Source organism: Macrobrachium rosenbergii, chromosome 9 (assembly GCF_040412425.1).
Source record: "Macrobrachium rosenbergii isolate ZJJX-2024 chromosome 9, ASM4041242v1, whole genome shotgun sequence".
Classification (NCBI taxonomy): domain Eukaryota; kingdom Metazoa; phylum Arthropoda; class Malacostraca; order Decapoda; family Palaemonidae; genus Macrobrachium; species Macrobrachium rosenbergii.
In genome coordinates this window covers 5,277,164-5,303,874 of record NC_089749.1, presented here as the reverse complement: position 1 = coordinate 5,303,874, position 26,711 = coordinate 5,277,164, and the positions used below count along the sequence as shown (strand labels likewise).

General features: G+C 39.0%; 1 long non-coding RNA gene across 2 annotated transcripts; it reads left to right on the top strand.

Moving 5' to 3' along the window:
- The first annotated feature begins 935 nt into the window (after positions 1-935).
- On the top strand, positions 936-26,505 carry LOC136841377 (uncharacterized). Of its 2 annotated transcripts, none has more exons than XR_010853926.1 (5): positions 936-1,018; positions 5,549-5,608; positions 15,019-15,171; positions 15,361-15,491; positions 25,350-26,505. It is a non-coding gene; the product is annotated as an uncharacterized lncRNA (long non-coding RNA). The 2 variants fall into 2 exon arrangements; XR_010853925.1 differs by lacking the exon at positions 25,350-26,505 and adding an exon at positions 20,427-22,636.
- Positions 26,506-26,711: the final 206 nt, after the last annotated feature.

Below are 26,711 nucleotides of genomic sequence, written 5' to 3'. Positions count from 1 at the left end.
ACGCATGATATGAGAGCTCGGTCCTTCAGGTCATTTTCGAGACTGAGATAATCGGCTGCTTTCATCACAGAAATTGAGCTGTCCTTCCCCTAAGCGCGTCGCACATCTCATCATATCATAAGGCCTAAACCCAGAATTAGGGTTCGGTTTTAACTGTGGGAGACTGGGAGATTTTGTATAGGTGACGAGGGTGATTGTTTAGAAGCTCTCAGACAAAATCATTAATATGTTGCCGAATCACCGAGAATTTATTATTATGATTCAGTTTTCACATAGTGAGTTGAACAGTCTCTGCAGGTTTACTCTTTTGTGAGCTTCATCATTCACCGTTATCAATACTGTAACAACGTATTTCTTTCTTCTTCATCGTTGGCTCCCAAATTTAATTATTCTTTTCGGTGAAAGATTGGTTGTCAGGTCACTTACCTGATAAGCTTGAATCCTTCCGAGAGATTGTACCTACATATGACGACGCAAATAGCAAACAATACTAGAAGAAAGTAAAAAAAACAAATTCTAATGTCGTTCTAGACAAATGTATAACATAAAGTTAATTCTTGAACTTAAGTAATTAAACAACAGGGAATTGTGTCAGTGAGTTGTTTACGGATAACGGTTTTGACAATTTTATTTTTCTATATAGGTAGGAAAACTAGAATTCTCTCTCTCTCTCTCTCTCTCTCTCTCTCTCTCTCTCTCTCTCATTATTTGCGTAGGCTACTATTTACAAACGCCGAAGGCCAATGACCACTAAAACCAACCAGAAGATGACAACTGAAAATTAGCATGTGGAAATTTCTTACTCGTAGAACAGCCAAAAGTAAAGAAATCAAAGCTGTTCAACGTAATTTTCGAAAAGAAGTTAGGAAAATCGGACTAGGCAGCTACATTTGAAGTTTTCAGGGAGGGCCGTTACAGCGGTTATGTACGGACATCGTTAATATGTTTTAAGCTCGTAACTCGTTTTACATTTATTGATCCAAACGGAGAGTCGGAGTCGGTATGGTACATCGGCCTTGTAAGCGAAACTTTTTTTTTTTTTTTTTGCATATTACGCAGTTTTAGTAAGTGAGATTGATTATCAATCAAGTAATCAAATAAGTATGAAGTGTTATTTGTTTTATAGACTGGACAAAGAGCATATAGGCCTATGGAATGTGGGCTCAGGCGCCTAGCTTGTAGTGAACCTATCAAGCAGTAGCCAACAGTGTTAGGTTATAGGCTAAGTAGATGAAATGTAACTTAACTAATATGACCTGGCAATGAGTAGAGTTTAAGTGGATCTTGATGAGCTTTCTTAGTAAAACCATATAACACTACCCTATTGGAGAAAGTCCAGGTAATTCTAAGTACTAGCTCCGCGCCTGTTTTTTTCTACGCTTTTAGGGCTTCCGATACTGGCGCTACATTTGTTTGTTGTCGGCCAAATGGAATGTCCCTTCGCCGTGTTTAGTACTGGCCTGGGCGGGGCGGTACCCATACGTTAACAAGTTATTGCACTTGCCGGACGGGATATGAACCGTTCCAAACAGACGTATCTTTGCTCTGTCTTGTGAAGATCACGTATGGAAACCCCTTGTTGGATGGACTTCAGGGGTTAATTACAGGCTAATTACATTCGTGCGACAAAAATGAAAGGTAAATCCATGATTAGCAACCAAAATACTGTAGAAAAAGTCAAGTTAGAAGGAAATCGCCGCTGCCGAGCTACTACTTAGATCTACCAAAGTCCAGAAGGGTTGTGGGAGTTATTATTGGGCTCTTCAAAATCAAATTTCTATTTTATATCTCATAATTTAGCGCCCTTCTGCTCAGTAACCACCTGTTTACACACAAAATGGGCGCCGTGTTTAGTAGCAGCTCCTTTGAGATGGAAGTAAAAACGATAAATGTAAATGAGACGACTGCACAGATAATCTGTATCGTTTCACTTTGTTTGGTTTTATGTAGAGCCCTCCACAGGGATGATCCCTCTCTAGCGGGCCTTTGTACACTTTCAAAACAAGGTGCTTCTTGTATTTTATAATTGTCTTTTAGTGTTTTCTTGTCAGTATCGTAGCTCCTGCAGATTAGGAGTCTTTAGTTCTTTTTAAAATTTACTTTCTTCTATGATCTTCACTTCAGGCGTTATTTTGTTGTATAGTGTTGGTACGCAGTATACAAATGCTCTCTCGCCTGACTTACAGTTTGTTCTAGGTTCAAATAGCCTATATGCTTCACTTGCATGTCTGATATGTTTCTGTATCATAGTTCGGTAGAGCAAAGCATTATCTCCGCATTGGGTATTTCCTTTAAAGTTGACTTTTCCTATAGTATTTTTGTTGCTTATCAAGAATTTACCATTATTTTTTGTTGGTCAACTGAAATTAACCTGTAATTAGCCTCAGAACTGAGTACGTTTTTGTATGCTGGCCACCCTGGAATGCTATCACACATGCGCAGTGTTATGGGGGAACTTTTGGTAAAAAGTGGTTTCCTTTACCAGGGGGTCCTCCCCGCTGCTAAGTAACACAGCCTACTAGGTTAGGTTAGGTTAGGGTACATTAGGTTGGTATGCCCTTCTTGAACATATGGCTCCCTAATGACTTTCGTATTTGCTGAACCGTTCCATACAGTCCGTGTGGAGTTATTACTGTACTTAGAAATACCCATTTCACTTGAGTGATGTAGAAAATGGTGTACTGTATATGATGCAGTACAAGTGAGATAACTTGAGACATTTACTGTGATAATGAGAAACTCACTGTATTTTGCCTATATTTTTACTTTAATCTCAAAGGGGCTGATTGTCTTGATAGTTTTCTCAGATTATCTCCCTGTACTGCTCAAGTCTATATAGGCTTACACCATGTAATATGTTGTTTGACCCAAAAATTTTAGCCAATTAATAAATGATAACTTCGTGCGGCCTTCCCCTTTACACTTACCTTAAAATGCATAAAAACATAAACCAAAGACAGTAAATATCATAAACATAAACAAAAGACAAAAATAGGAACAAAAATGTAAACAAAAGCCAGTAAATATTCCAGTGGTCGACTGGTGGGAATCAGGCTATGGTACTGTAGTAATATTCAGTTTATCCCATTTAGGAAGAAAATGCACGCTGTACAAATAAACGGACGAAAAAGTATTATGGATAGCCTAGATATGTATGTGATGGTACAGACAGCAGCCTAAATACATAGCCTAGAATCCTGAAGGAAATGTGTCTAGGAACCATGAGAATTGCACTCAAATTAATACTGCATTCTAGTAACGTAAAATATGCAAAAAATTGCCCCATAGCCTAGCAGAAACTTTATTTTGTGTAACATAAATCTGCAAAGACATACATGTAACAACTATTACAGGGATTTTAATACTTTAATGTTCATTGTGATTTACGTGAAGAAAGGTTGCAAGGTATTGCAACACCAAATACTAGTCAGTACCTTTCAGTATGGTGAACTAGTTGTACTTTATTTTGGTATTATTGTACTTTAAAGTTTTCATATATCGGACTCAAAGATATCCTTTTCCTGACATTTGTTTCATTTGCAAATGAATATTGTACATTTAGAAATGGTGGACTCTGCCCTTATATCATACAATTTTGGGGACCACAGTGGGAAAGTGGGGTTTTCTTGTGGTGGAAAACACACAAGTGAAATACAGGGATGTTAATCCCATTGATTGTTGCCACTCAGATTATGGTAAGTTTATGGAATGATTTCAAAGTAAGATCATGCACTAGAATAAAGACCTGGTACCTTAGGTTAGGGTTACTTAGGTTGCAAACATAATTATCCATTATTCCATTTGCTGTGGCTTAGGTTAGGTTAGTTGGGTGTCTAGGCCTAGGTAAGGACCTGACATCCAAGGTAGGTCAGGTTAGGGGTTGGGGCCTAGGGCTAGGTAAGGATGCAGCCCCTAGGTTAAAACAGGGGGTCCTGGGCTGAGGTAAGCCCTCCCCTCTAAGTGAGAAGTCAACTTGTTAGGTTAAATCCATCCTTCTATTTCCCTCATTTTGTGTTTTCCTCTTGCCTAATAACCCTGCTCTCCCACTGTAGCCCCCAAAAATGTAGGGTATAAGGATGGGTCTACTATCTCTAAAAATTGTCATATTTTAACAAAGCAAGGGTCAGAAATGTTCAAAGTGCAATTAAAACATTGGAAAATTGTATTTTCAAGTCCAAAATGTGAGAACAGTATAAAGTAAAAATATACCAAAGCAAATTAGTGATGTCCATAAACATGTGAACTAGCTAACAGCTGATAAATGGCTCGTGAATCTTCAAGTGATGATATAACAGTATAATTTATTTATGATTTAGGGAGGAATTAGTGCTTGCAATCACTTGAAGGAATATATAGGCCAAAAATTTGAGAAGTGTCATCTTGAACCAAAAGCATCAGAATTTAATTAATGTTAGTGTATCGCAAATTGCGTGAGTCACATGTATATCCAGTCTCCCTGGCACAGTTGGTGTATGCATGCGTTGACAAATCACTAAATGTCGTAATGTGTAGTATTTGTATCATTGCATTGCACATTAAACTATTCTTGGCAATTAAAGTGAAAACTAACCAAGAAATTACCAAGGTGTGCAGTTGGCAGTGATGCCACAAGCTTACCATATGCAAATTCTGTTAGGTTTGAGAAGTGGGGACCTGACGACTTCAGAACACTTATCTTAAAATTAGTCACTAAGCATGCTTACTAAGTCTGTACTGGACATAGTTAAGTGGGGACGTAAATCAAGTTCATTTGCGTGATGGAAACTTTGCTATGATCTCCAGCCAGATGACACTAACAACCTAATGTTTGAAAGTGGGGTATGTCAATGCTAAAAGAAATAGGTTCCTGGTTCTGGAGTTAATGAACACTTTTTAAGTACTATTACTTTTAATAAGAGTTCCCCCCTCCCCACCCCATCACTCCTACCAAGGGAGGCCTCACCCATTTTTGCATACTTCAGTACTATATGTTTTTACCACCATCAGTTTGGTGTTTACCACTTTTGGCCAGGTGTAATGGAATTATTAATGGTAACAGGCTTGTATTGATGAAAAGTTGAAATGTATTAAAGTTTTTGTATTCATTATTATTTCTATTCTGCTGTGTTAGTAAGACATTTGTGTTCTGCAATGTAAATTTCTATACTTCTTTTAGTTTCTAGAGATTACTGTTGCTAGTTTTATCTTTTATTTCCATTGGTTCTTGCCATATGTTGCTGGGTTTTCTACTTGTTGTTAGATTTTTCCATAGCTTTCATGGTTGACATCACATTATATATTTGACAAATGGTAAATTGAACATATTTGCAGTTTGAATGCTGTATGGTTAAGATATTCTTATTTAATTTTGTTTTAGAAGCAAAAATGTTAAGTACTTAAGTACTGTAATGTGTAAGTATTTAGCTCTAGAAGCTTTATGTGGGTTGAGCGGCAATTGATATCAGTTACTGTATTATATAATTTTGTGCTTGACATTAGGAGCATTGTTAATCACAGAGTAAGGGTAGGAAGTACACATTCATAATTTTTCTCTCTCTTTGACTTTCAGGTCTTCCTAAATGAGAACACTAATGAAGTCATCGATCAGGCAAGAGTTAATTTCTTAAAGGTAACACATCCGTGGAAGTCAAAATTGGAGCCTAGTTTGCACAGTTTTAATGCAAGACCACTGAAAATAGTCTAGCACCCTGTGTGATTTGTATGTGTTATTAACCTAGTATTTGTAAGGACCTGCTGATTGGGTGATCTTTATAGGTCTGATGAATATGATCAGTGTCCTTTGAGGCTGCTTGCCTACGAAGATGTCTCTACTTTAAGGAGGTCTTCCATGAAACTTTGTCCCAGGATGATGAGCTATCCTGTGATAACGCCTTTATGAGTTTGATTTTTATAACATGGAATATTTTCTTGCTGGACAACATAGTGGACCATAAAGATGAAGCAGAAGAAGGAATAGTGGCAAGAGTTCTAGCAGGACGACCTATATATGTATTCAGCGCTATTGCTCAAACATGTTTAGTATATGATTATGAGAAAATTAAAAAATACCTAAGAAATGTAATGGCTGAGCCAGCCTTCAGTAATATCTTTCTTAAGTTAGCAAGTTTAGTAAATACCTTTATTAGTAGAATTAACTCCATATTATGACAGGCATATGGACCTTTCACCAGCTTGGGAATTCCATGATTGCTTCATGGAATGATCAAAATCAGTTTTGAACTCGTAAGTCATAAAATAAACCAAAAGATGAGTTATTAGATGAACATGATCAGAAGATGAAATATGCAAAGTCTGTTATCTTTGCTTGTTTACAGGATGTAAAATTAACATACTTTGTCCTTAACATGAAATTTGAATGCCCCATTCTCACTGTCATTTTCATAGCTATATCAGCAAATGAGTTGTGAGTGTGGGTAGATGTGTATCACTGCAGAACTGAATTTTGTGTCCGTCAGTATTGTTGTTAGGACAATGGAATATATGTGGATAATTTCTGAGTTCAGTCCCGTGTCAGCCGGTGAAATTCCATTACAGCACGAATTTCTAGGTATAACAATGCTAGATATACCAGAGAAAAAGAGCTTTCAGGAAAGCTGGGGTTACTACCCCCAGTCGATCGTCTTTAGAAGACGTCGGTATAATGAAGGGTGAGTGAAATACCACTACCACGGAAATATACTCGAAAGATCTCTCCTTATCAAAACCCCCGTAAAAGAGCGGTGAGCCGTTACAGCTCCCACACTCAACACCCGCCAGGACGGCGACACCAGCGCCACCTACTTCATTCCATTTTCTAGCACGTGATACGTTCGATTCTTTTGTGTGCTCGTCCCTATTTTGGTTTATTTTTTCTTCATCTACGATGACTTCGAGCACCTTTTCCATCTCTAAGTTAAGTACCATCTTCTTGTGGGGTTTTGATCTATTATGGCTGTTTTGGTCTCGTATTTTCATAAATATTGAGATCTTCTTGTGACGCCACGGCGTCCCCTATCAGCCATGGCGAGGCGAAGACTCCTTCTGTTCTTTCGGTCGGAGTTTTCTCCCAGTCGCTATATATTTAGATTTTGCCCTTGAATTCCTTCCTGGTGGTTCCGTGCGATGGCTCCCCCCAACTTTAGTTTTGTTTTGCTTTTTTGGCCTATCGGCCTCTCTTAGGGAGTTGCTCCATCCCGCACTTCACCAGGTCGGGTTCCTTTTCATTTAGTCTCATAGGCTATTATGTTATTCTTGAAGATGGTGCTCTTATTTTAAGTTTAATGTTTTTAGTTTTATTTGTTTTTTGTTTTTGGTTGTGTAGTTTGCCTCTGATGAACCTTATAAAATATTTTGAATACTCTCGAGGTAGGCTACACTTCCTGTGATCGTATTTTTATTCTATTGTTTTTGTATGATGGTTGTAGTGTGGGCTCCATCCCCCTTGGAGTGCGGAGATCAGGTTGAGGGAGTTTTGTTGCTGTTCCTCAGGGTCCGTTTTAGGTCAGAGTGAGCCCCTTAGTCCTCTTCCCCCAATTTCGGAGGAATCGAGTTCTTTGGACGTGTTCCTCTTGGCTAGTCGCCTTCTTATCCCCTACTCGTTCCCTGTTGGCTCTCGGCACAAAATTCTCTCCCTGTTGGTTACTCCTCTCCTTTTCACCCCTCTCCCTCCCAACCTATGCTAGGTTTGGTTTTTATTAGGCTACGCCTAGGAGATGTTGGGCTTTGGGCTGTGTAGCTCCCTGGAGTAGGCTTCCCTTCCAAGTTCATTGGGAAGGAAGGTTGCAGTTGAGCGGGTGTCATGTTCTCCTTGTCTCCTCTCCCCTTCCGGTAGCCTACTCCTCCCCACTACCCCCCCCCCCCCCCTTCAGCCTTGCGACTCGTGCGGGTGACGCTAGATGGCGTTTTCTCCGAGTCAGGGACTTCTCCTATTGGTAGAGGGATTCGCTCCCTCCCATGACGTCCCCAGCTTCGCTGTGGTGGGGTGGGTGGTTCGGTTGCCCGAGCGTGTTCGGATCCTGTCTCACCTCTCGTCTCCCCATCGAGCTACGAAGTTTGGGTTTAGGTTTGGCCCCGCCGTATGTTATGAACATTGATCCTTTACCCATTCGCTTCTCCGGCGGGGAGATAGGTGTGAGATGATTCTATGTCACGCTAGCATACAGACTCCTCCGGTCTCCGGAGGGTTACCATCATCGTTAATTTTGTTTATTGTTATTTTTATTATTATTTTGTTCTACCATATACGTGATTCCGGTCCCACACCTGGGGGCTCCGCCGTTAATTTTCTGGCAGCCCTTATGGTTGGTTCCTGGTTTCTCGTTCCTTCATTCCCCGGAGTCCTCCGGGGTATGAATCCTTAAACTTCCGCTCGATGCATTTAAAGCTTATTGGCCCAGTTTAATTTGGTAGTTCTCCTACACCGGAGTATTCCGGTTGTAGTTGAGTTCCCGGCCTTGCCGGCTTTATTTTGCTTAGAGTGTGAGGTTCATGTACTGTTATCTTTACAGACTGTTCGTTGTGAGGAGCCGTGTACCGCCTCCCTTCAACAACCCTACGGGCACGTAGTGTGCGGACCCACGCTTGAGTTGTCGCGGTCCGGCTGGACGACCTGGTTGTTTGGCACCCGATGGCTGTGAGGTTTGCTTCGCTCTCTCCGCAACCATCCAAGACGAGTCGGTAAGTGAAAGTCTTCTTTCCTCGGTCCGTGCTCCTCATCGTTACGTTGTTTATATTCTCCGTCGGTCTTTGCATTCCTGACTAACCACAGGTTCCCTTGCAGGCGGATGAAACTTCCAAGAAGTCTGCCTTGGAATCCCTCCGGCCTGGGTGGCTGGGTTCGCAGGAATGTTCCGTCGGGAAAAACGTCCTCGACGCCAGGTTGAGGACCTGCTTTACCTCGGCGCACGGGGTGGCCGCAGCAGTTCCAGAAGAACTTGCCACCCCTGTTATCCAGCAGATCCGTGATGCGACCCAGCCACCTCAAGTGGACATTATGCGCCGAGGTCTCGGAGGATGTTGCCGCACTAAATCTCGATCTGGAGCCTATGAATACGGAGCAGGACCAGGTGGTAAGTGGAGAGGTAAGTGAGGATGTTGGGCGGGCCTCTTGTTTAACTCCCCTGCTTCATCTGTATCATCTTTTTCAGGTTTTGTGAAGTCTTCCTCTTTGGGTGATAGGGCTCCCCGCTATCCCCAAGTTGAAGACTTCATGGAAGGCGAAGGGCTATAAGTCCTCGACTTCTAAGAAGGCATTGCCCTTCCCCCCGTCGAAGGCTAAGGTCCCAGGACCGGTAGCCTCCGGGAGTAAGTCTAGCTCCTCCGGCAAGGGCGTGAGTAAGAGGGCGGCAAAATCAAGCCCTCCTCCCCAGCCTCTTTTTGATGCACAAGCCCTGGCCACTGAACTGTACAAACAGTTCACGAAGGATCTAGACTCGAGATTTGAGAAGATCTCAGAAAAGTTTGCCACTTATGACAATGTACTGGATGGTTTGGCTCGCCAACCTAAAGCCGAACCACAGTACTCTATCCCCGACACTGCGGACCTCCCGCCGTTTGATGTCGGAAACCCTTGGCGGTTCACACTCCGGGCCATCCAACATGATGGCAAACTTACCTTAGACGGTCTGGGCACGAGACGGTTGGAGGAGTTGGAGTTCTTCCCCGATCTCTTGCCCCTTATCCTGGCCGTGAGGCTTGCCGAAGAGGCCTGGATTCGGTCAGACAAGGTACCTAGGAAACTGTCATCATCCCCAGAGACCAAGCCCAGTCGGCTCTCCTGCGCACTCTCACGGAGTGGCAGGCAGTGAACACAAAATTGACCCCTTTCAAGGGCAATTTCACGATGTTCACCCTAGGTGAAGATCTTCCCACTCCGTGTATGGACAAAATTGCTCTGGCCACGACCCGAGCATGCTTCGATGGGAATCCCTTTCCTCAATTGAGAGAAACAGACCCTACTTCCCTGGTATTCCCAGGAAGTAACGAGTTCTGGGTGGATGCTCCGTCCACTTTCACTGTAGGCAAGCTGGACCCTCTTTGCGCTTCCACGCAGTTTAGCGAGCAACTCCCTAAGCTGCCGGAATCATTGTTAAAGGCGGAGTTTGAGACCCGGACTAAGTTAGCCCGGTCCTTGAGCTCCGGCTGTCTTACTGAGGCTACTGCCGTCTCCGGCTCGGACGAACCATTTTTCCAGGTCCTGGCTAAGTCTTTCCTGGCGACCTTCCAGTTAGACTTGCATGAGTTTGTTATGGCTAGGCTGGAATGTAGAAAATTTATTTTTGCTGACGCTACAATCCGCCACGAGCCTAACAAGCTCATTAAAAGTTCAATCTGAGGGACCCAACCTCTTCCCTGAAGAAGAGGTTACATCCGTCATGTCCGAGCTACACGGGCCAACCAGAGTCTTCGCTCGGTGGGGAATTCCCACTTTAAGCGCAAAGACCTCAGAATCGGCCGGCCCCAGACGAAAGGAGGAAAAAAGGTTCAGGAGGCATAAGAGGCCTCATCAGGCGATGGTTCAAGCCGTCCCAGTCTCGGCAGTGGCCCAGCCATCTACCTCTAAGTCCCAACCCCAACAGTATGTTTTGGTTCAACCAGCGGCGCCCTCCTATGTGTCCTCACCAGCATACAACCCTACATATGAAGGCCGTGGATTTTTCACGGCCTCAATAGGGTGGCAAGGGGGAGGAAGGGGCAAGGCCCCCACAGAGGAAAGTTTAACACCACCCCAAGGGGAGAGGACGTGGTAGAGGGAACAAACCCGCTCCCTCCCACTGAGAAGACACAGGTAGGGCGGTCGCCTGTATTGGTTCAGGGACCAATGGACCTTCAGCCCTTGGGCACACAGCATTGTGTCCAAGGGACTGGGGTGAGCTGGATCAAGAATCCTCCCCTCCAAACAGATTTTACCAGCCACCCACATCAATCCTGCAGGATTATGTAAAAGAACTGCTCGACAAACGAGCAATAAAGAAAGCAAGGCACCTAAAATTTCAAGGCAGGCTATTCACTGTTCCCAAAAAAGACTCCGGTCAGCAAAGAGTGATCCTGGATCTGTCACGTCTAAATCTCTACATAAAATGCGACAAGTTTCGCATGCTTTTGTAGCTCAGGTCCGGACTCTCTACTTCCGCGCGGGAGCCGTCACCACCTCTATCGATCTTTCAGACGCTTATTATCACGTCCCAGTTGCGCGGAACTTCTCTCAGTTCCTCGGTTTCAGACTCGGGAACAAAGCCTACTCCTTCAGGGTCATGCCCTTCGGTCTGAACATTGCACCCAGGATATTCACCCAAGCTGGCGGATACGGTAGTACAGCAGCCCGGTCCCAAGGAATCTCCTAGCAGCGCATCTGGGCGACTGGATAATCTGGGCTCCAACTGTTCGGAGTGTCAGGAAGCCACGTCCATAGTCACCAATTTCCTAGAGTCATTGGGTTTTCAGCTGAACAGGGAGAAGTCCCGCCTGACCTCGGAGTCTCGGTTTCAATGGCTGGGTCTTCAGTGGGACCTGTCCTCCCACACGTTATCTCTCCTCCTTCCAAGAGGAAAGAGATAGCATCTCTCACCAAGAGGTTTCTCAAAAATCAGTCAGCATCCCGTCGGTCCCAGGAAAGGGTCCTCGGGTCTCTCCAATTGCTTCAGTAACAGACCTGCTCTTGAAAGCCAAATTAAAGGACATAAACAGGGTGTGGCGGAGCTGAGCAAACACCAAGTTCAGGGACAAGGTCTCCTCTATCCTCGGATCTTAAAGACAAGGCTGCGGCCTTGGACCAGTCAAGGCCTGTCCAAAACAGTCCCACTTCAGTTTCCCCTCCGCACTAGTTATCCACACAGACGCTTCTCTAAGCGGCTGGGGGATATTCACCAAAACAAAAGTACAAGGAACGTGGTCCACAATGTTTCAGCAGTTCCATATAAACACCCTGGAAGCCATGGCGGTCTTTCTGACGCTGAAGAAAATCCGCCTCCCAATCGGATTCATATCAGGTTGGTGTTAGACAGCGCAGTGGTGGTTCATTGCATCAACAGGGCGGCTCCAAATCAGGTCGAGTAAAACCAAGTAATGGTAGCTGTCTTCTCCTGGCGAACAAGCACGGTTGGCACCTGTCAGCCACCCACCTAGCAGGTGTCCGAACGTGGTGGCGGATTCCCTGTCCAGGACTACCCTTGGAGACGGAATGGTCCCTGGATGCGGAATCTTTCCAGTGGATTTGCTACCGGGTTCCGGGACTCCAAGTGGATCTGTTCGCAACAGAGAGCAACTTCAAAGCTCCCCTGTTACGTAGCCCCCAACCTGGACCCTCAGGCGTTCGCCACAGACGCAATGACAGTAGATTGGAACAGTTGGGAGAGAATTTATCTGTTCCCTCCAATAAATTTGCTGCTGAAAGTTTTACACAAACTACGGACATTCAAAGGCCAACCAGCTCTGGTAGCCCCTATTGGCCGAAGAGCAATTGGTTCCTCTCCTTCAGGAACTGGGCTTGCAGGGTCTTCGGATTCCCAAGCCCATTCTGACCCAGACAGTACAAACCAAGACTGTGTCAGCTTCCTCAAGGATTCAAGATGCCCTAGCTTTATGGACTTTATAAAGTTCGCAGCTCAAAAGGAGCAAACATTGACCCTGTCAACACTTTGTTTTAGAATCAGATAAAAGAGATTCTACTATTAGCAATATGACTCAGCAGTCAAGAAGTTAGCCTCCTTCCTGAAAGCATCTGAAGCCAAAATTATGACGACTAATTTAGGAGTTTCCTTCTTTAGGTCACTGTTTGAGAAAAGGCCTGGCTCCGGCCACTATTACCACAGTCAAGTCGGCATTGAAGAAAGTATTTCTTTACGGCTTTAAAATTGACCTTACAGATTCTTATTTTTCATCCATCCCCAGAGCATGCGCTCGTCTGAGACCAGTATCACGTCCACATTCGGTTACTTGGTTTCTTAATGACGTCCTTAAGTTAGCGTCAGAATTGGATAACTTACATTGCTCTTATCAAGATCTGTTAAGGAAAACCTTATTCTTACTTAGTTTGGCTTCAGGTGCTAGAATTTCAGAGCTATCAGCTCTCACTAGAGGTGATAATTTTGTTAACTTCCTCCCATCCGGAGAAGTCCTCCTCCCCTGACCCTAGATTTTTAGCTAAAAACGAAGACCCACAGGACAGGTGGTCTCCTGGAAGGTGGTGCCCTTCCTCAAGATCAATCTTTATGTCCAGTCCATACACTTAAATCTTATCTCTCAAGAACTCCACAGAGTAAGTCGGGTCCTCTTTTTATTAGGGAGAAAGGTGGTACTCTTTCCCTTAATGGTATAAGACAACAGATTCTGTATTTCATTAAACAAGCCAACCCAGACTCAGTTCCTAAAGTTCATGATATTCGAGCAGTGGCTACTTCTACTAATTATTTTCATAATATGGACTTTTCAGAGTTATCAAAATATACGGGTTGGAAATCACCTCTAGTGTTTAAACGCCACTATTTAAAATCACTCGAAGCCCTGAAATATTCTACTGTAGCAGTGGGAAGTGTCATCTCCCCACATTAAATAATTATATCTTTTCCTTTCCCCCCCGCCCGCCTACCTCATTTGCTTCTCTGCTTGTTTTCCTGGTCGTTTATGCCTCACTGCCTAGCTCTTCATATTGATATATTTGTATTTTATGATGGAAAACTGTAATCTGATTAGCCATAATTGTTTCGTTTGCGGGGTACTGGACAGTTTTTGTTGGCTCCACGTACCCCGGATAATTACGTGTGTTATTTTCATTATTCTTGTCTCTTACATGTTTAAGCCTAAGTTTACATATATAGTTTTAAGGTTGTATTTCTTGTTCTGTGCACATTTCATGTTTCACTACTTTTAAGTAATTTTAAGATTTTGGAGGTTTCCTCCCCATCAGACCGGGGACCTCCAGTGTTTTGTGGTGTTAAGTTTATTGGTGTGCCTTATAATTAAGTTACCTTACTTTTAAGTATTCTTGCTTCATGGAAGAGATTCCTTAATTAAAATTATTTTCGTTACAATTTTGCCTTTTCTTCAGGTTACCCCCCTTGTTTTCCAGTAGTAGCAGTCTTGGCATGATTCTCTATCACTATTTCACCGGCTGACACGGGACTGAACTCAGAAAAAGGGATTTTGACAGAGGAAAATCTATTTCTGAGAAGGTCCCGTGTCACCTGGTGACCTCCCCTGTCTAGTCTAGCACTCCCTCCCCTTCTTGCACATGCCAAGTCTGGGGTTAGTGCTAGCATGGAATGAAGTAGGTGGCGCTGGTGTCGCCGTCCTGGCGGGTGTTGAGTGTGGGAGCTGTAACGGCTCACCGCTCTTTTACGGGGGTTTTGATAAGGAGAGATCTTTCGAGTATATTTCCGTGGTAGTGGTATTTCACTCACCCTTCATTATACCCGACGTCTTCTAAAGACGATCGACTGGGGGTAGTAACAAAGCTTTCCTGAAAGCTCTTTTCTCTGGTATATCTAGCATTGTTATACCTAGAAATTCGTGCTGTAATGGAATTTCACCGGGTGACACGGGACCTTCCTCAGAAATAGATTTTTCCTCTGTCAAAATCCCTTTTTTTCCACTGGAGCGCAATAACAACATTGCTGATGTTATTAGAAAACAAAAATCTACAAATGGAGAGTGTGGTAAAAAAAATGGAATTAGTTGCAGTTTCAAGGAAGTTATGAAGTGAAAAACATTCTTTTTAAAAACTACAAAAAGCATACACCATATGTTATATAAAGTAAATCTATTGTCAGTAAACAAGATAAATTTATGATATAAACAAATATCCTGAAGCAAGATTAGAAGTTTGGAAATACAAGAATAGCTAAATCTACCCACTTAGACAACATTCTGAGACCTGAGAAGCAATTATTATTTATATACTTAATAATGGACGTTGGAAGGCAAGCAAAGTATTTTCCAGTCTTCCTTAGATCTGTAAATCTTATGCTTTTCACAATCATATACACTGTAGGCCTATATGCTTTGTACTAAAAGTTATAATAAGAATATTCTTTTCACCTTTAGGTGTGGTCTTTAGCATCAGTAAATTGAAAACTTGTTGCTGCTGATGTCCGAAGTTGTATGCCCGCAAGTATTATAGAACTTAAAGAACCTGCTTTAAAGCCAAGTGATTTAGTACTGAGGCCTTTGCACAGCTGTACTTTTCACTCTGAATAGGTAAGTTTATATTGACCCTGGGATTTTATTTTTATAGACTAAATTTAACTGCTCTTTAATATGGTATACAGTATATTATTTTTTGTCTCAAATTTATTTGCAACTTCTCTGATGGCCAAACTGATTATGGGTGTAATACAGTTGATTAGTGAGTTGTAAGTGTATTAAGATTATCCATTTCACCATCAGCTGTGGTTTTTGGGCTCACCAAATCCAAGTCTGACTGCTTTATTCCTGCAAGTGATACAACATTATCAACATGCTTTCAATCCAAGTGATTTACTAAAGCTATGCACAGCATTTCTTTTTATTTTGAACAGGTATGTTGATGATCGTAAGTTTTTTTAAATTTTTCTTAACAGTTCAATCTCTCTTTCGCCTTCAGTTGTTTGATGGCAGTTATTTTGTCACCTCTAATTCACACACCTTGCTTTGAATGACAACAGTGTGTTGTCAGTGATTTAAGAGGCACAGTAATTTGATAATTGTATGGTTTTTCATTGTTTGCATTTTATGTTAGTAGAATGTATTGAGGACAATGAAACAATTACTTGAGAAAAATATTTTCAAGTTTAAAATTAAAATAAACCATGTTATCACCATTTGATGGGTTTGGAGCGTATACAGTGTATCAAATTGGTTTTTAATGAGTATTAGAATTATGAGCTAATTACCAGTATATAACATAGAGAATTAATAACTTCATCAAAAATAAAATACGGATAGAAGTTACAAATATTCAAGAATTGTATTTGTATGAATGACAGTATGAACTATTGCCTTATTGAAGTAAATATCCATAGCTGATATCAGTGAGGTTTCAGTCTTGTTTTTAATTGGCTTATATATTTGAATTGAAACCTGGTGGGTATGGTGGACAGTGTGAGCTTTCACCAATTGGGATTGGCCTCAATGATGTAGACTGGATATTTACCATCAGCTATAAAAATATAAACTATAGAGCCCACTGTTTTACTGTGGATAGACAACTAACTAACATTTGCCCTGACAGTCTTATTCCGCTGATAGAAGAGAGATCCTTCTCATGTGAGGTTTGCCTTCCAAGTATCTGTGCATCTCAAATCTCACATCATCCAAATGTCAACCCATACCCTCAGCCCTATTTATTATAGGACTTCAGTCAGTTATGATCATATGCCTTTTTGTTAGCTCATTTAATAAATTTTTATTGAAGATTTTACACTTTGCATGTGTTCTGCTTCTTTCCAAACACTTCCGTATTACTCTTGGATTTCATGTGCGGCTTTATTTTTTTTTCATATCAGGCTTTTAATAGTTCAAGAGTTCAATTGCGTAGCCTTTTTTCTCATTCTTTTTCACTCACATATGTTCCTTGAACAGGAAGTGTGTAGCCCTTGCAAGATGACAAAGTAAAAAATTTATGTCCTTCAGTGAGAAGGATTCTATCAAAATCTGTCCATTGGGTAGAAGGAATCATTGCAGTAGTTTTGAATGTTGTTTGTCAGTCTTTGCCAGAATTACAAGGTATAGCGTTTAAAAGAAGATATGCTTTCCAAGACCTATCCAAAATGAAAAGGCTAAGAGGGTCATCCACAATATCCTCTCTTCTTTGTAGTGTTGTGGTTCTTCCCCAAGACTTCATGTCTTTTCCTTCCAGCTTGTCTGAACTTGAAACTAAAGTGTTTTATTACGAATCAACTTAAGGCTGTTAGAGACATGATTACTGTACTTCTAGTCCTTTCCTTTGACCTCCCTTACTTGCCTTGCTTTGCACTTTTGTCCCCTTAAACTGCTGTTTGTCAGTCTTTGGCAGAATTACAGGGGATAGCTTTTAAAAGAAGATATGCTTTCCAAGACCTATCCAAAATGAAAAGGCTAAGAGGGTTATCCACAATATCCTCTCTTCTTTGTAGTGTTGTGGTTCTTCCCCAAGACTTCATGTCTTTTCCTTCCAGCTTGTCTGAACTTGAAACAAGTGTTTTATGAAGCATCAGCTTAAGGCTGTTAGAGACATGATTACTGTACTTCTAGTCCTTTCCTTGGACCTCTCCTTACTTGCCTTGCTTCGCACGTTTGTCTCCTTAAATCTCACATCACACTTCTTTTGCTGTAATTGGCCTTCATTTCAAACTTTTCCCTACAACTCTTCTCATTGTTGTAGTTCTTACATCATACTCTGTAACTGAGAGTTGCTGATGCTGAACATTCCAGGATTTTTCCAGCAACTTTGTGTTTAAAGAACAAATTCTTTAGGGAAATATCTGTGTTATGATGCGCTTCTTTCTGTTCAAATATTTTATCGCAGTAGAAATCCAAGTTTTGTTTTGTATAGGAAAAGTCAAGTCAGTTATATATCAAAATCCAAATGACATTTGATGCGACAGGTTTTAAGTTGAAGGAATGTTATGTATTCCATTCATTCACTATATATACTACAGTTTAGTAAATACATGCTTAACCCTTTTGCTGAGTGGGACTGATCCCCTTAGTCATCTAAAGGTTTCGTCCATGACGTGGGACTGATCTCCTCAGTCATCTTCTTTTGGTTTTGGTTAGGCAGCTCTTAAGAGATAATGCATTTCCTTTGTCATTTTAAGGAGCTTTTGTCTATATTCTAGCAACAAATGGTAAGATTTGATTTCCAACTTACAGGATAGTCTCAGGAGAGAGAGTATACCTTAGTTTAACCAGACCACTGAGCTGATTAACAGCTCTCCTAGGGCTGGGCTCCAAAGGATTAGATTAATTTTACAATGGCTAAGAACCAGTTGGTTACCTTATTAACAACGGGACCTACAGCTTATTGTGAATCCGAACCATTATACTGAGAAATGAAAGCTCTATCACCAGAAATAAATTCCTCTAATCCTTCATTGGCCAGCCGGAGACTCGAACTCGGGCCTAGCAGAGTGGATAGTCTCAGGAAAAGTGCTAGACCTTCAGTAACTGTCAAAATGTCCTATAGGGAAGAGGTTTCTCTCGATGAAGAAGTACAGCAGTACAGAGGCTTTTATTCGAAAATGACAATGATAATAGATGCCTGGGCCATCAGATATTATTATTAATTCAGAAGATGAAACCTATTCATATGGAACAAGCCCACAGGGGACATTGACTTGAAATGCAAGCTTTCAAAGAATATGGTGTTCATTAGGAAGTACAGTAGTAAGAGGAGGTAAACGGAAGTACAAAAGGAAGAGATCCCATTTATTGGAAAAAATTAATAAATAGATAAAAATGATTAAGATGCAAGGAGAATAGTACTAGGGTAGTAATGCATTGCATCTTCACTTTCACTTCTGAAGTTCCAATTGCACAACATCCTCATGGAGGCTGTTTCACAGTCCAACGGTGTGAGGAATAAAAGACCTCTCGAACTGAGAAGTTCAACAGTGAGGCACATTCACTGCATATTGGTGTTGCTGTTCAGCAAATCTGGTTGCTGGTGGCAGGTAAAGGGGATCAGGGATCAATTATGGATGTGAAAGATCTGTTGAAATACAGATTATGAAAAAATGACAAACAATTTTATCACTAATAAATATATGAGGCCTTACGAACAATACCTAACTTTCGTGTGGCATTTGCTGAAACTTTCATTATATGTTTCTTAAAAGTTAGATGTGAGTCAAAATTTACTCCTAGAATAGTTAATAGCTTCAGACTCATTCAGCTAAGTTCCATCCACCTAAAGGGGAGGATGGTTGGGAAATCAGATAGTTCTGATAGTGACAGCAGTGACTGTGGTGGTGTTTATTATATCTTAGATATAGGCAGATTTATCAGATAATTATTTAACTTCAAGTTTGATCAGATATGATCATGAATCACAAGAAAAGATAGGGGAAGCAAATTTGTCAAGCACCAGAGGTGGTGTGAGTAAACAAAGGAAATGTGATAAAATTTGCAAATGGAAGACCATTGAAGATTTAGTTAGTAAAAAATCGGTGCTGTGAAACTTTTATTGGCGATAATAAATACTCATTTTCTACAGAACGCCAAGTCTATTTTTTTTTTTTGTGAGGCTTTTCCAGATGAAATTTTTCACCAAAAGCAAGCATTCAAAGTTTGTAATAAAGATTTTCATACTGAATAATGAAAAGGTGTTACTCTACTCCATGCTTTGAAAGGTATCTCAACGAAATGAATACCAAAATAGGCTACATAAATTAGTAGTATTGGAATAATTACGTACATATCATTTGCATATTTTATCACTCTACTATAATAAAACATTATAATAACATGATAGTACAGTAAAACATTATAACAGTAATAAAAATAACAAAGAATTGAAGTACAAATATAAAAGGGAGAAAATTAGTCAGTTACATGGTTAGCAGGATGCTGCTCTCATCACTAGTGGTGGGTTAATCCTTTCAGACTTTGCTGTACTATTTGCCTCATATGTCAGCATTTTCCATCCAGTTCTTTTTTCATAATGCTATAAATTGACTTTCCGGTGACATATTGTTACGGTGTTCATTTTCCCTGTTTAGATACATTCTATGTGAAGTTGTTACAGGGCTAGCTATGTAGCTGTAGACATTGATTTAATTGAAAATGAGTGTGTTCCTCTTTTATCAGAAATTATCATTAGCACTGATTGTATTAAATGAACTTTGGCTTGTATAATGTGAAATAAGGATTTAATATATTTCAGTGTGGCTTTTGTGGTACTGACTCCATAGCACCTGTAGGTGATAGTGTCACTAACTGAGAGATATGCATTTTTTGACTGAGATACCCTGGCAACAATTGTGGTGGTATATAGTCCAAATAGTTCAGCTTCATTGACCCAGCTTTGACCCATATGAGTAGTAATATACTGTACCTGCTACTTTATTGTACAGTATTTAGTTTCTTGAATTAGTTTTAGTTGTTCGTAATTTGAAAATTGAATTGTACTTGGTTGTTGTACAGGCTTTATTTAAATTTAACTTACACAATTTTCTTTTATATTTAGTTTAGATTAGAAGCGAGAAATGTTCATACTCCATTATTTAAAATTTAATATTAAATTTTAGATAATTTATATGAACAGCTGTATCAAAAAGTTTAGAAGTGTGATGTTTCTAATATTCATCTATTTTGATCAGTAGATTATTATGAAGGCTATCATGGAACTGTGGCATATATTTTCTGAGTACAGAATATGGTTGTAAACAACTACTATGGTAAAGTTTTAAGTAATTAAATGTTTTATCCAACAATTATTTTTTTGTGTGTGTGCAATCATGCTGAAGTACTAAGAGCAACTATGTTCTTTTCAGATTACAGGCCCATTTACTCATTTCCCGGCATTTCATCCATGAAGGCTAAATTATACTAAAGCAAGAAACGGAGAATTTTTAAACTTTTATTGTTCTAGTATGGAGATTGGCATGTTTTAGCTGTTTATGTACAAAAGGGTATGCATGTAAGGCTGAATGCATGTTACTTTTTGGTTTACTTTTTAAAAGGCATTCTTGTAAAACTTTATTGGATTGTGAACTGGCTGCATGTATTCTCGAGGAACACATTGGCTGAAGATCCATATTGATTGACTGTTTCATTCATTTATTTTTTGTCCTCCAGTGTCCAAGCCTTGACACATGGCCTTGTCTTTTTCTCTTTAGGTAATCTTCTGTTTTGAGTTCTTAGTGTTTTCAGTTTACTTATTTTGTAATTTCTTTATTCGTCATTTATTACTTTTCTTTGCATATGGTATGTATGCACTGTATATGCCTTCTGTACAAACAGTCTCAGAAAGACAAATCTGAGTTATCACAGGAAACAAGAACAATCAGAATCATTACTCGCTTGGTCAGCTTTCAGTAAACTGTTAGATAGCTGCATATACTAAATGCATAATTTGGTAATTTGCCTTGTGTCTTGGTAGTGTAGTGGCTTGAGATTTTGCTGAGCTGATTGATATTATAAGTAAAGTTAGATTTTTCTGTCTGTAATCTTATCTTAAGAGTGCTTTACTTCGATGTCCTTTGTCACACTATTTAAAATGTATATTTAGTGTAATAAACAAAGGAAACAAGTTGATATAGCAATCTTACATTCCAAAATTATTTATCTTAACATATTTCGTTAGTATACATATTGATTGTTCATTGAAGAGCTTGATTTCCCAGGTGTTATATAGTTCTTTCCATTTTATACTCAATAGAAACTTTGCATTCTTTTGAAGTTTTGATGTCCTTATGTTGGAGTAACAAGAGCCCCTTTGTAATAATGTCTTTGGTGAAGGTGGTAGTTCCTTTTTGGCCAGAACTTATCTTGAAGGACAGTTGTGTATTGCATTTTTCCATTTGTATATGGATTTTAATGATTATATCCAGTTTTGCTTTTTTTTCATTGATGGGAAGAGTCTTCATGATTGAAGTTGCTTGGATGGCAGGAGTCATTGTACAATTATTTTCTTTCTGTAAAAAACTAGAGGTTTGTTTTTTGTCTAAGGTAAACACTATTCATGAGCATTCAAACTGGTGTTCATACATATCGGCAAGTGTTAATCAGTGCGGTTCTAGTTCCCAGAGTTTTATGATCTGGTCAATATAAAATTGACTATCCTCCTTAGTTCAGTATTTCCATTTCTTTTGTCATTTTTAATTTACAGTTCTACTTCTTGTAAAACATGGGTTTCTTTCTTTCTCTCCTTTCTCCTAGCCAGCATATTTTCTTTTAAGAAGTGTAAGGATCTGCTCTGTCCTTTCTCCTGTGTGGTCATTACCCAATAAGAAATGTAAGAATTTACTTTTATGAGTTCAGTAGCTCCATTATGTCACATTGTCATTATCATTAGAATTTCATCATTTTGTATTACTGTAGCAACTGAAGTGCCCCAATTGTATTGGGTATAAAATTGTATTGGGTATAAAATGGTACAAATGGTTATAGATCAGGAAGAACGTTAAGAATGATCCAGTTTCAATGGTAGTCATGATTTTGGCAGGGGGTATGAAAGAGGGTGCTAGAAAGTTGAATAGTGGAATGAGAAAAGTGTCTGTTGGAGATTAAAGTAAAAAAAAAAAAAATTTATGTACAAGAAATTTTGCTGAAATGTGTTTATTTTTAAATTCTTTTTATATATATTGTAATTTTGATAAATTTACTAAGTAACCTTAGGCCTTATGATGCAAATAAAACAGGTGATAGGAAGCTTATTCGTAACATTATGAATTCCATTAGAAATTTATTTTTATTTTAATTATTTTACTTTATTTTGATACTGCCACATATGCATGATAGAAGGGCAGTTTAAAGATGTTTCATTATATTTCCTCATATTGCATCATTTAGCAGGTAGCTAATGCTGATTATAGGTGAATAGTTAAAGCTTTATACTTCTCAGTTCATGTAAATACAAATTTGTCTTTTTGCAGTTGCCATACAAAAAGAAAAAAAGAAAGATATTGTACGGAGTTTACAGATGTAAAATACGCACTTATTCATCCATATAAGTTTCTTAAGTTACCATCAGAAATTAGGAGGTGTATTTTTCCAGTGGTACATTCACCACAAAAAGCTTGCAATCATTATGGCTTTGGTTTGCTGTGTTACAAAGTAGTTTTTATGAATTATTTGGATATCCTCTTAACCATAATCCTCTACGTAATGAGATCACTGTTGAAACCTTGTAGAGGAACTGCTATGGTTAGTTTTTGATAAAAAGGAAAATAATTTTCCAATTTCTTATGATAACATGAATGGGTTCTGCCTGTTAATAATCTTGTTGCCATTTGTTAGTGCACTACATTGCAGCAGTGGCCAAACTTCGTATTTCAACTGGACAATTATACTTACTGCAATGGCTGCAATCTCTTTTGATAAATTAGTTGTAATTTTGTTTCTTATAAAGAATTATGTTGTTTGCAATTCATAAAATTACTCAAGTGTTATCTATGGTATTCAGATGTTGAACTGCGAAAGCCTCAGTTTTTGCTTCAGACTGTGTTGAAACATGCAAGCATCTCATTTTAACATCAGTATCATAGCAATGTTTATATTGTTCTTATTATCAACTTTGTCAGAAAATTGGTAGAAGGGACCTTATTATTTCCAGCCCTAGTACTACAAATTTTCTTTAATCTAACAGGGAACTGTAAACTAAGATTTGTTTTAGGAAGTATACATGAATACAGTATTTGGCAACATTACTCAATCATAATATTTATGTATCTGGTTCAGAATCATAACACTAAGAGATGCATTTTCAGTATATCTTGTGGTATTAGGATGGTCAGTGCTTTATCATCATTAACCTTCCCCCCCACCAATTTCCTGAAATGTTTTATGCCAGCTTAGCAGTCTGCACTTTACCTTTGCACATAGAATACAGTCATTGTGAGGCCTTATGGTTCATTTATGTCCTCAGCAAGTTCTAAGCAGTTTGAAACTTTCGTGTTCCAATACAGTCCAAGTCATACTAGAAACTTCAGGAATCAGTCGATATTAAGCTAATTGTGATAGCTAGCTAGATGGGTATGAATATCTTTTCACACTCAGTGCTTTTCTTTCAACTACTCTAATTTCAAAAATCTTATTGTGGTCAACGTACCAGATAAAAACAGTAATCTGTAGGCTGCCAAGTCAGTTTTTCCCCCCAACCTATGAGGTCTTCAAAGTTTGTAGTTTTTCTAACTACTGTTTCACTAGTTTAAACCCAGAAATTCAGATTCTCTTTGTCTGCCAAGTCATTGTTGAATTTTCAGTAAAAATTATAAGCTTAGCGTATGTACATGAGAAATTTCATTGGTTTCGTGGTAGATCACTTTATATTTTTTGAAAGCCTCTTTTCCTTGATTGTTTTTTTTTTTTTATTTAGTTATAATGTATGCTTAGCTTTTTATCAAGAGAAAGGGATTCAGGCTCCTGCAGATCAGTAGGTTTACAGATTGTTAAGAATTTGCAGTATTTTCGGTTTTGTTCCTGAACTTTTCATTTTGTGTTAAAATTCAGTAAGAATTTCTTTGTAAATTTTAATGTTGGATTGTTTATTATAGTTGTTTAGCTGAGATTGGTTATAAACTATTTGAATGTAACTGACTGTATAGAATTATCTGTTTGTAAAATCCTCTTGGAGTCAATCAGTTTGGCCAATTCTGTTGCATGATACAATTTTTAAATTAATTTATGTTTTATACATATGTAAAGTTATTATACAGGTACATGATCTGCAGTTATGATATTGTAAAAGAGGACATTTTCATTGTAAAGAAACTTAGTTGTGATCCTTTGATATAAGTTTGGACTTGTTTATGACCCCTCTTTCCATTTCCAGCTCTTAAGTAAGAATTCATGCCACAGGTGTGTTCTGTCTTATTAGTTTTGATCATTACAGTGAGGTTTACTGTAGGGCCCTTCACTTCTGGCTACATTTTCCCTTCCCATTCCCCATTTCTTATTTAATTGTCTAACTTCTTAAACTTTAAACTTCAGGTGCTGTAGTTTGGACCTGTCATTTAAGAAGAAACTATTCTGGACATGCCATGTTTTGTTGCCTTTGTTTGTACTGTATATTGACATAAGTTGAATGGTAATGAAGTGTAGCAATAATGATGTTAGGTGGAAAAACTTGCCTCTTAAGTTAACCTCTGTGCATTTGTATAATGTATTACATGACTCTTGTATAAATTAATATTGTAGACAAATCATACCCACAGAGAAAACAAGGTATTAGAATCATCATAAATTATTTTCCTAATTAGATCATTCTAAAGATCTAGTGCTTTTAGGCAGTGTGAAATGAATTGTTAGATATAATTTACATTTTTGGTGTTGTTTGCTATTGATTCTGCAAGGTACAGTTAAAGGAAAAAGTTTTTTTCATAGAAAGAATTTGGTTTCAGTGTATGAAAAGTCTAGAAAGCAAAACAGATGTTTTACCCAATATTCAACTTATGAGGTAGAAATCTTCAAACAGTTAAGATTGGTTAAGCAGGTTGACAGGGTGATATTACTTAGCTGATGTAGCATAATGGTTTGTAAAAAAAAAATAACTTTGAAAGTATAGTATTAGTTATATTAGTTTCATAACATTTTAAAAGACCGGAGAGATGTTTTGATTGTAAACATGATAAATAATTTGATAATTTATAATTAATGTGGGTTAAACATGGTTCTAGGCTTATGTCATGAGAAATTCATATTGTAGCCTTTATAACTGCTGTTGTTTTGAACCTACAGCTGAAGTTCTCTTCCAGGTTTGATACTGTAACCGTATTGTAACTGGAAAGAATAAAGATATACACCCAGGGGCTGGCCTTAAGATACTGAATTGCTTGCTGTGCCAGTGGACCTTCCTTGCTGGCCTGCTACCAGATGCCTTACACACAAGTCATAAGTAATACTTGAACTACTCCCATGCCAGGTATGGTGTTGTGTATTTTCTGTTAATGAAGATTTGTACTATTATTGTATATGGCAGCTCTGTTGTTTGTCACTGGAAGAAATTTGTCCATGGACAACTTGCAGTTGGTTAATTTTAAATGGAATAAGTAAGCAAAACCAGCTAAGTAACTTAATCTTAAGATGATTATAGCTTAAGACTGTACTGATGAAGTGCTAGTTTACTGGTAAAGAGAGTATTATTTGGCTGAACCCAAATTCTCAGATGTATTTGAAATGTCTCAGAACCAATGGTAAACTTGGACATGTGTGACTTGAGGAAAATTGTGAGTTTCATATGTAACTTAACCAAATCACATATTTCTGTTTCTACTTACCTAATTGTGAGTAAAGTTGACTTGCTAAATTACAGTTGATGAAATAACAAGTGGCTTGAGGTTTCTTAAATCTTTCAGTGGTCCAAGACCATCTTTTGACTGTGCAATTTTATTATTCTTTTGAAGAACTCTTGTTGATCAGGTTGTCCCTGAATATCATTATGGGAGACACGAGCAGTGGGAAGTAGTTTATATCACTCTTGCTCAGATAACTCCCCAATAGATCTGGACTGTATGATGAATTGGAAAGATTTTGTTCTTCCTTAAAAGTAAACATATGACTACTGTCTGTTGGGTTGGGGTATGAGGTTGGTCTCCATGCATAGTAGACACAGTCTAGTCCACAGTATAGTTAGGAAATCACTTTGGGGTTAATTTTTTTAATGTGTTGTTGTGTGCAGAGACCTAGACTTGTTTACATGTTATTGATTGTCTGTTTTGTTTAGCTTTGGTTGTTGTGAGCATTATAAATTTCATTTTGAATCTGTGTAGATTGTTTTTCTCTAGTTTGCTGGATGTTGTGAAATGAGCCTTATATTGCTCTAGCAATCATTGCAAGTACCAATTGCAGGTTGGAGACACTGTCTCACAATCTCCAACTGGCTTTGCAGAAAAAAAGATAAAAAAAAAAAAAGCTACAGTTGCTGCAGGAATGTTTTGATCAGTTGATCTCACTGATGATTTTTTATGTTCTTCACATTTGTGGGACCAATGTCCTCTTGAATTTCGAGACTGGAATAGTTAACTGCCATGGAGAATTGCTCTCCATAACAGACACAGCGTAGTGCTAGAGTGGTCATTATTAATGCCGTTTTTACAATGTTTGCATGGAACCTTTCT